We start from the raw sequence: 9,178 nt of genomic DNA, 5'->3' as shown, positions 1-9,178 counted from the left end.
GGTGCATTCCATCCGGCGCTCGTGATTTATCAACTTTCATATACACTAATCCCATTAATATGTCCTGTCTCCCTCTGTATGGATCACATCCATACTTCACACCCCTCTTCCTTATCTACAATATATGCATCTTCCCCCTCTTTTGTGAAGACAGATGCAAAGTATTTATTCAGAACAATGCCAGCATCTTCTGCCCTACACATAGGTTACCTTTTTGGTCTTTTCTGTGCCCTATTCTTTCCTTATTTATCCTTTAAATCTCAATGTATTGATAAAACATCTTTGGGTTCACCATAATTTTGATTGCCAATATTCTTTTATGCTGTCGCTTAACTTTCCTAATTTCAATGTTGATTTCCCCCCTCCACATTCTATACTCTTCTCGGCTTTCTGTAGTATTCAGTTCTCTGTGTTGGGCATAAACTTTCCTTTCCTGCCTTATTATACCCGTAAACTCCTTGACATCCATGGGGCTCTAGATTTGGCCTTCCCACCCTTTTTCTTTGTGGGAACATGTTGACTCTGAACCCCTTGAATCTCCCCTTTGAATTCTTCCCACTGCTCTGACACTGATTTACCTTCAACTACCTGTTTTCAGTCCACTTTCGATAAATCAATCTTCACCTTAGTAGAGTTGGTCTTACCCCAATTGAGAACTCTAACTCCTGTTCTGTCCTTGTCCTTTCCATCATTATATTGAAACTGACTGAATTATGATCACTACCACCAAATTGCTGACCCACTGCCGCTCCTTCCACCTGCCCCTCTTCATTTCCTAAAACTAAGTCTAAAACTTCACCCTCTCTTGTTGGACTTGCTACATATTGGCTAAAAAAGTACTCCTGAATGCACCTCAAGAATTCTGTCCCTCAATTCCCTCTACACAAAAAGTATCCCAGTTAATGTTAGGGTGGTACAAATCCCCCACTGTTACTGCCCTATTGTTCTTGCACTTCTCAGATATTTGCCTACATATCTGCTCTTCCATCTCCCTCTGACTGTTTTGGGGTCTATAGTACACTCACAGCAGTGTGATTGCCTCTTTTTTGTTCCTCAGCTCAATCTATACGGTCTCATTTGATAAACCTTCCAACATATCATCCCTCCTCACAGCTGTAATAGTTTCTTTGACCAAAATTGCCACTCCCCCTCCTTTTTTATCCCCTTCCCTCTCACGTCTGAAAACCCTGTAACCAGGAAGATTGAGCTGCCACGCCTGTCCCTCCTTTAGCCATGTTTGTGTAATAGCTATGATATCATACTGCCGTGTGTCTAACTGTGCCCTGAGCTCATCTGCTTCATTTGCTATACTCCTTGCATTGATTTAGATATCCTTGAGCACTGCCAACATTTTTTGTTTTGAATTGTCTAATCAGTGTTTCCTCTCTCTTCCAGACTCCATTAATTTTCTGCCTTCCATTTTCATTTCTGATCTGACTCTACCTTCAAGTCCCCATCTCCCTGCCAAACTAGTTTAAACCCTCCCCAACAGCACGAGCAAAACATCCTGCAAGGAAATCCGTCCTGGCTCGGTTCAGGTGCAACCCGTCCAACCTGTCCCAAAAATCGAAAGTCCTCCCTCCTGCACCATCTTTCCAGCCACACGTTCATCTGTCTTATCCATCTATTCCTGTACATTCATCTGTCTTATCCATCTATTCCTGTACTCACTTGCACGTGGCACTGGGAGTAATCCGGAGATTATTACTTTTGATGTCCTGCTTGCTAATTTCTTACCTTGCTCCCTACGTTCTGACTGCAGCACAACATCCTTATATCTACCTATGTTGTTGGTTCTGATGTGGACTACCACTGCTGGCTGTTCACCCTCCCGCTTCAGGGTGCTCTGTAACTGCTCAATGACATCCTTGACCCTGGCACCAGGGAGCCAACACTCCATTCCTGGATTCACGTCTGTGGCCATAGAAACACCTGATTGTTCCCTTGACGATTGAATCACCTATCACTATGGCTTTTCCAGTCTTCCCTGTACTCCCCTTTGCTGCTGAGTCACCCATGGTGTCATGGACTTGGTTCCGGCTGCACTCCCCAGGTGAAGCATCATTGTCCTCTGTATTCAGAACTGAATACCTGCTGGAGAGTGAGACGCACTCGGGGTGTCCTGCACTACCTGCCTGATTCTTTTTGACTGCCTGGTGGTCACCCATTCCCTCTCTCCCTGCATACTCTTAAGCTGTGAGGTGACCACATCTATAAACGTGTTATCTATGTCCAAAGAACAAACAACAGTACAGCACAGGAACAGGCCATTCGGCCCTCCAAGCCCGCGCCGATCTTGATGCCTGTCTAAACTAAAACCTTCTGCACTTCAGGGGACCGTATCCCTCTCTTCCCATCCTATTCATGTATTTGTCAAGATGCCTCTTAAACGTCGCTATCTTCCCTGCTTCCACCACCTTCCCCGGCAGCAAGTTCCAGGCACTCACCACCCTCTGTGTAAAGAACTTGCCTCGCACATCCCCTCTAAACTTTGCCCCCCTCGCCTTAAACCTCTGTCCCCTCGTAACTGACTCTGTCACCCTGTGAAAAAGCTTCTGACTATCCACTCTGTCTCTGCCACTCATAACTTTGTCAACCTCTATCATGTCGCCCCTCCACCTCCATTCTCAGTTTTGGGAAAAATAGAGTATATGACTGTATCAGTAAGTAGGAAAAGTTAAAATATGTTGTGACCAGTGGAGAAGTGTGATGAGAATAAACAGATCCTCCTCTGATTTCAACTACACAAGCATTTGTGATTTGGCTCTGTAGCTTAGTTGGTTAAAGCACCTGTTTAGTGAACAGAAGAGCTTGGGTTCAACTCCCAGCAGAGCCTTATTTCACATTCGTGATATGCTTTCGAAGTTTCCTTATCAATCATTTACATCTCTGTTTTGTGAACTTGAACTTGGAATTCAAATTACATGATGAATTTCAGTCACAGGAGAAAACAGCCTTTGTGAAGGATGTGAGCTGGGAATGGCTGTTCCTCCTTGTCCAGAAATTCAGTGCTGATGCGCCAAAGGCAACTTCTTTGATACAAATTTGTTCACGGTTACATTCAATCTGGAAAACAGCTCGACATTAATCTCACTGAAGGAAAGTGTGACTGCGTAGTCTGTTTCAGAGTGTTGGTCTCGTTATGTGTTGCTTTTAACCGAGACTGGGGACATGACGCGAGTGGGAGGGTTGATCCGAGGTTTGGAATATTTGTCAATCAGGAACAAGAAAAATCAAAGGAACCAAATAAGAAAACCTATGTCTCGTGGGTATTGAGAGAAGCTGATAAGATATTAAACTTTGTTCCGTTCAATCCGGCTGCGATGAACTTTGAATTTTTCCGCCTTTTATAAACATTATTTGAAGGGTCTCTGTAACAATGTTCAGTGTTGATGAGAGTGGGGTCTGGGTGAGCAGCTGCTGAGTGTGACAGGGTCAGGACTGGATGCAGGAAGTTCTCTGACACTCTCTCTCCCTCTCTCTCTCTCTGATGGCTTTGAGTTGATTTTCAAGTGTTTGAATAAATGAAGGAAGTTCCCTCCACCCATTTGTTTGGACAGACAGTGTAGTATAAGGATGTAAAGGGTTAATGCTGAAGATAGTGGGATCAACCCCTCCCACTGTCAGAGTGATGATGCAACAGTCACATGAGATGAGGTTTGGGAGAAGAGAGAGCAGCACCAAGGATGCTAGCTTAAGAGGTTTGATGAATGTGTATATAGTATTGTGTAAATTAGAAAAGAGTTCTTAGTTCTTTCAGCAGGAAATGTGTCCAGAAAATATTCAGGAGTCGGAATGCAGATATTAACTCCAAGTGACAGTTCTGGGTTCATTGAACAAAAAAAAGGTAGCGAATAATATTGCTCACTGATTGAAATCCCCCAGTGAGGAGACAGTTAAACAGGTGATCTGTTGGGACATCCTTCGATCCAAGGTTTCGGCAGCATTTAATCTCCCTTTTTGGAGAAATTCTCTGTTATTTGCATCTTTTTTTAATCAGCTTTCATGGGTGAGTGAAAAACTCAAAAAAACTTAACAGTTCCATTCTTCCTTCTCATCAGTTTCTCTTTTCTGTCTCAGATCAATATAATGATGAGAATCCCAATTTAATCTGCTGTTTCTGGTGTTTTATCCATTCCAATCAAAATTCAACATTCCAATCAAATCTATTTGTTATTCCACAGTGTCTCTCCATGTGTTTTATTCTGTTGTATTCTCTCACAGTCTGTTTGATGATCAATTTTACATCTCACTCTCTGTTCTGGTGAAGATCAGAAGCAGTGTTATCTGTTTGCACCACCCGACAAGTCGGCCTGAGGCTGTGTCTCATCGATAATGTGGAGTTAGGAACAGCGAAACATAGGAGCAGGAGTCGGCCATTCAGCCCATCGAGACTGCCCCGCCATTCAATATGATCATGGCTGAACATCCACTTCAATGCCCTTTTTCCCACACTTTCCTCATATTCCCTTATGTCATTTGTATTTACAAATCTGTCAATCTCTGCTTTAAACATACTCAACGACTGAGCTTCCACAGCCCTCTGGGGTAGAGAATTCCAAAGATTCACAACCCTCTGAGTAACAACATTTCTCCTCATCTCTGTCCTAAGTGGCTTCCCCCTTATTTTGAAATTGTGTCCCCTGATTTTCGACTCCCCAACCAGGAGAAACATCTTAGTTTTATCTACCCTGACTGTCCTTTAAGTATTTTGTCGGTTTCAATGAGATCACCTCTCATTCTTCAAAACTCTAGAGAATACAGCCACAGTTTCCCCAATCTCACTTCATTCGACAATCCCACCATCCCAGGAACAAGTCTGATGAACCTTCGTTGAACTCCCTCCATGGCAATAATATCCTGCCTAAGGTAAGGAGACCAAAACTGTACACAGTACTCCAAGTGCGGTCTAACCAGGGTTCTATACAATTGAAGCAAGAATTCACTACTCCTGTACTCAAATCCTCTTGTGATAAAGGCTAACATACTATTAGCCTTCCTAATTGCTTGCTGCACCTGCATGTTAACTGTCAGTGACTTATTGACATGGATACCAGGTCACCCTTATACTCTATACCTCAGTTAATAAAGGAAATGATTCCATATACCTGCTGAACCAGCTTATTAACCTGTACTGCTACTTCAGGGATCTGTGGACATTCACTCCAACGTCCCTCACTTCCTCTACACCATTCAGTGTTTTCCCATTAATTGTGGATTCATTTGCCTTTTTTGACACGTGCTCTCGCAGTTCCCTGCTCTCCGAGTGAACTCTTGCTCCCTCTCTCTCCTGGGCTCTTTCTGCTCCACTCTGCTCTCACTGTTTCCCACTCTCTTAATGTATCAATATTTGTTTGCCTTGTGTTTAATTTAAAATATGGATTAACTGTATTTTACAGTTGTAGGTTTTATTTGGTAGTCCTGTACAAGTTGTGGATTGGTATTTAATATTTAGCTCTGTGAAAACGATTGTGAATGAAAATATAACTTTCAATCTTATACATGGGCTGGTCTGCAAGCTCCAAGTCCTTCATTTTGTAGTAATGGAATTGATACTGTATCTTTCAGTCTTAATCTGTGTGGGATTGTTGAACTGGTATGTAATGCATAACTTGGTCTAACGTTCCGATGTACATTATTGGGATTCAAAAGATGACAGGAAATAGGGGCATTAGGCCATTTAGCCCATCAAGCCTGCTCCAACGTTCAAACAGATCGTGACTGATCATCTAACTCTACGCCATTTTTCCTGCTATCTCCATATCCCTTGATCCTGTTAGTATTTAGAAATCTATCGATTTCTGTCTTGAATATGTTCAATGATTGATCTTCCACAGCCCACTGGGATAAAGAATTCCACAGATTTCCCACCCTCTGAGTAAAGAAATTCCTGCTCATCTCAGTCTCAAATGGCCTGCCCTTATTCTGAGTCTGTGTCCCCTTGTTCTAGACTCACCAGACAGAGGAAACATCCTATCCATATCTACCCTGTCACACCCTGTAAGAATTTTGTAAGTTTCAATGAGATCACCTTTCATTCTTCGAAACTCCAGAGAATTTCGGCCCAGTTTCTGCAGTCTCTCATCATAAGACAATCCCACCATCCCAGGGGATTAGTCCGGTGAATCTCTGTTGCACTCCCTCTGTGACAAGTCTATCCTTCCTTCAATAAGAAAACCAAAATAGTACAGAATACTCCAGGTGCAGTCTCAGCCAGACTTTATACAATTGAAGCAATACATCTTTAACCATGTACTCAAATCCCCTTTCAATGAAGCCAACATACCATTTGCCTTCCTAATTGCTTTCTGCACCTGCACACTAGCTTTTAGTGTCTCATGAACAAGGACACCCAGGTGCCTTTGGACATCGACACTTCCCAACCTCTCACTATTTAAGAAATACTCTGTCTTTCTGTTTATTCTCCCAAAGTGGAGAAATTCACACTTATTCACATTATATTCCATCTGCCATGTTCTTGCCCATTCACTTACCCTGTCCAAATCCCCTTGAAGCCTCCTTGCATTCATTCTGTACCTTTCAATCATGTAAATTTTGTCTGTTCTGTTTCAAGTTTTATATTTAAAATGTAACCATGGTGACAGAGTTTATTTAGATCTGATAGTGAGTTTGTTTTTGGACTGCGGTTGATGTATCAACCTATCAGCTCTACTGAATTGGAGTGAAATAGAAACAACTTCTGTCTCTCCTGCTATTGTTTGACTGTTGGATTGAAAATGTGTCTCTCGACTTTGGGATCAGTGTCTGTCTGACTACTTGTTTTGTTTGTTCCAGTGGAGCTGATGAGCTGGCAGTATCTCTGTGCTTTGGGAGTGATCCTGTACCGACTGTGTGTTGGAACGAGATCACTGCACTTTTCCTTGTGTCAAGAATCACCACATCCATTCAGGTTCCTTCATGTATTTTCCTGCAGGAATGAAAGAAATGGTGAGGTAGAAGATACAAAAGCGATCAATGTAATAATCCCAATAATAATCATTATGAACAATCACAAAATGAAAACCAGGAACACAAACAGTGTCAGTGTCTGACTCCACTGCAGTACTGCAGTATTCAGCTTCTGTTTACCAGGTGTTTGCAGTGGTTTTACAACAAGTTTGTGACATTCAGAAACAACACAAGCCCTGCACTGCTCAATGACTGGGACTGTCCGATAGAGCAGTGACCTTTACACAGTCACATTTCTATTTCAACAGAAAACAAGCAGCCACTATTTAAAATGTGCCTTTCACACTTCTCACCTGGTGTCTGCAATAAACGCTCGTTATTTGGCGGCTATTTTTCCCCCACTGTTCACGATCCAACAAACAGTGAGAGACTGGAACTAAAGCAGGAAAATTCCCTCTTCTTTGGGTGGTGAAATTGTCAGTGATTTTCAATAGTGATTTCTTCCCATTGTGTCTCCCTGAGCCTGTACAGACACTGTCCGAGAATGAACTCTCCCTTCCCCGTGTCCCCGGCTCACTCCATGTTCCGGGAGCAGCTCCTGCTCCACAGTGTCTGTTACAAACACTCCCCGACTCCCCCTCAACTTCCCACCACTCAATGCCAATCTCTGAGCACATCTGCGGACACGCTCCCAAAGCAGTGGCCGCTGGAAGCAGATGCTGTTTGTTCCCTTCCCCCGGGCCCGGGAAGTCTCCATTAGCAGCTGATTTGAAGCATCTTCCCCTGATTGAGTGAATGGCCTCACAGACTGGGTTGGGGAAAGGCTGCGCATGCGCTCCACTCCTCATTGTGACGACCCACTGGGGGCGGGGCAACACCGCGCGTGCGCAGATCTTTGCAGCAATTCAGCATTCAAACATCAATGGGAACTTTCCCCATTTCACCCTCATCAAAGTCCCAAAGAAAGTGAAGAGGGGCTTGGACTGGAGGGAGGGAGGGGCGGGGTAGGGGGAACCTAGAACCCAGAAAGCTGCCCAATTGCCCCATTTTGATGCTCAATTTGTGGTCATTCCCTGCAGGGGGTTTGTTATTATTGAGCCCCTCCTGGTAAAACAATAAGATCGAAAGAGGGGAGAAAGGAGGGAGCCGGTGTGTTTGCTGGGACCTTGCAGTATTCATTTCAGCAGCAAAAGTCCCGGGTTATATTAACCCGAGTGAAACACGCTGTCAGTGAGAGGAAAACCGAACAGCCCTTTTCATCTTTTCATTGGAAACAAAGTAGAGCTGGAAGTGCGGCGAGCAGAGCAGACACACAAGCTCAATGACAGGAGAGCTCGGCCGTCCCTGAGTTTCAGCTCCCGGCTCTTACATTTCCTCATCCACACTGTCTTTACTGCGGATGTTCAGGGATTCCTTGTCGGATCTGAGGACTGTATCCATTAAACATTCTGAGTCAGGAGATCCACACACTCTCTGTTATCAAGATTTATGGGCAGGAATGTTTCAAAACATTGTCTATTAAATCATTGTATTATTCACAGAACTAATGAGGCAATCGGTTCATTATTCAGGCCTTGAACTTGGTTTGGGTAGACCGAAAACTGAGAGGTTCAGCACCTCTTCAATCCTTCACTATTGGCCGTGTGGCCTAATGGATAAGGCGTCTGACTTCGGTGTATTTATTGAGGTTATCAGAAGATTGTAGGTTCGAGTCCTGCTATGGTCATTTTGGGCGATCAGTGTTTTGCACCGCAGCCTCACAGCTCCAGCGAACAGTGTTCAGTTCTGGGTAATGTCTGTGCGCAGTTTGAGTTCTCCCTGCAACTGCGTGTGTTTCCTCGCACAGCCAAAGACTTGCAGATTGATTGGGAAATTGACCATTGTGAATTGCCCCGAGTGTTGGTCGGTGATGGGGGATGTGGTCGGGAAAATGGGAAGAATGTTGGATTAGTATAAATGGGTGGTTGTTGGTCGGCAGAGACCTGGTGGGCCGAAGGGCCTGTTTCAGTGCTGCAACTATTAATAAATAACTGATTTTTTTGATGAAATAACAGAAAAGGTTGATGAAGGGAAAGCAATGGATGTTGTCTATATGGATTTTCAGAAAGCGTTTGACAAACTACCACATAAAATGCTGGGTAACAAAACTGAGGCTCTTGGAATAGGAGGGTCAGTATCTGCTTAGATTAAAAAATGTATGAAATATCAAGAAAAGCGAGTTGTGGTATTTGGTTGTTTTTCAGAATGGAAGATGGTGAACAGTGATGTC

General features: G+C 43.6%; 2 non-coding genes across 2 annotated transcripts; both read left to right on the top strand.

Moving 5' to 3' along the window:
* Nucleotides 1-2,762: 2,762 nt before the first annotated feature.
* On the top strand, nucleotides 2,763-2,836 carry trnat-agu (transfer RNA threonine (anticodon AGU)). Its single transcript has one exon. It is a non-coding gene; the product is annotated as a tRNA-Thr (tRNA).
* Nucleotides 2,837-8,546: 5,710 nt separating this feature from the next.
* trnar-ucg (transfer RNA arginine (anticodon UCG)) lies at nucleotides 8,547-8,635 on the top strand. Its single transcript is given in 2 exon segments — nucleotides 8,547-8,583; nucleotides 8,600-8,635. It is a non-coding gene; the product is annotated as a tRNA-Arg (tRNA).
* Nucleotides 8,636-9,178: the final 543 nt, after the last annotated feature.

The sequence above is a fragment of the Heterodontus francisci genome, unplaced genomic scaffold (genome assembly GCF_036365525.1).
Source record: "Heterodontus francisci isolate sHetFra1 unplaced genomic scaffold, sHetFra1.hap1 HAP1_SCAFFOLD_51_1, whole genome shotgun sequence".
Classification (NCBI taxonomy): Eukaryota; Metazoa; Chordata; class Chondrichthyes; order Heterodontiformes; family Heterodontidae; genus Heterodontus; species Heterodontus francisci.
This window is presented reverse-complemented; position numbering and strand designations above follow the sequence as displayed.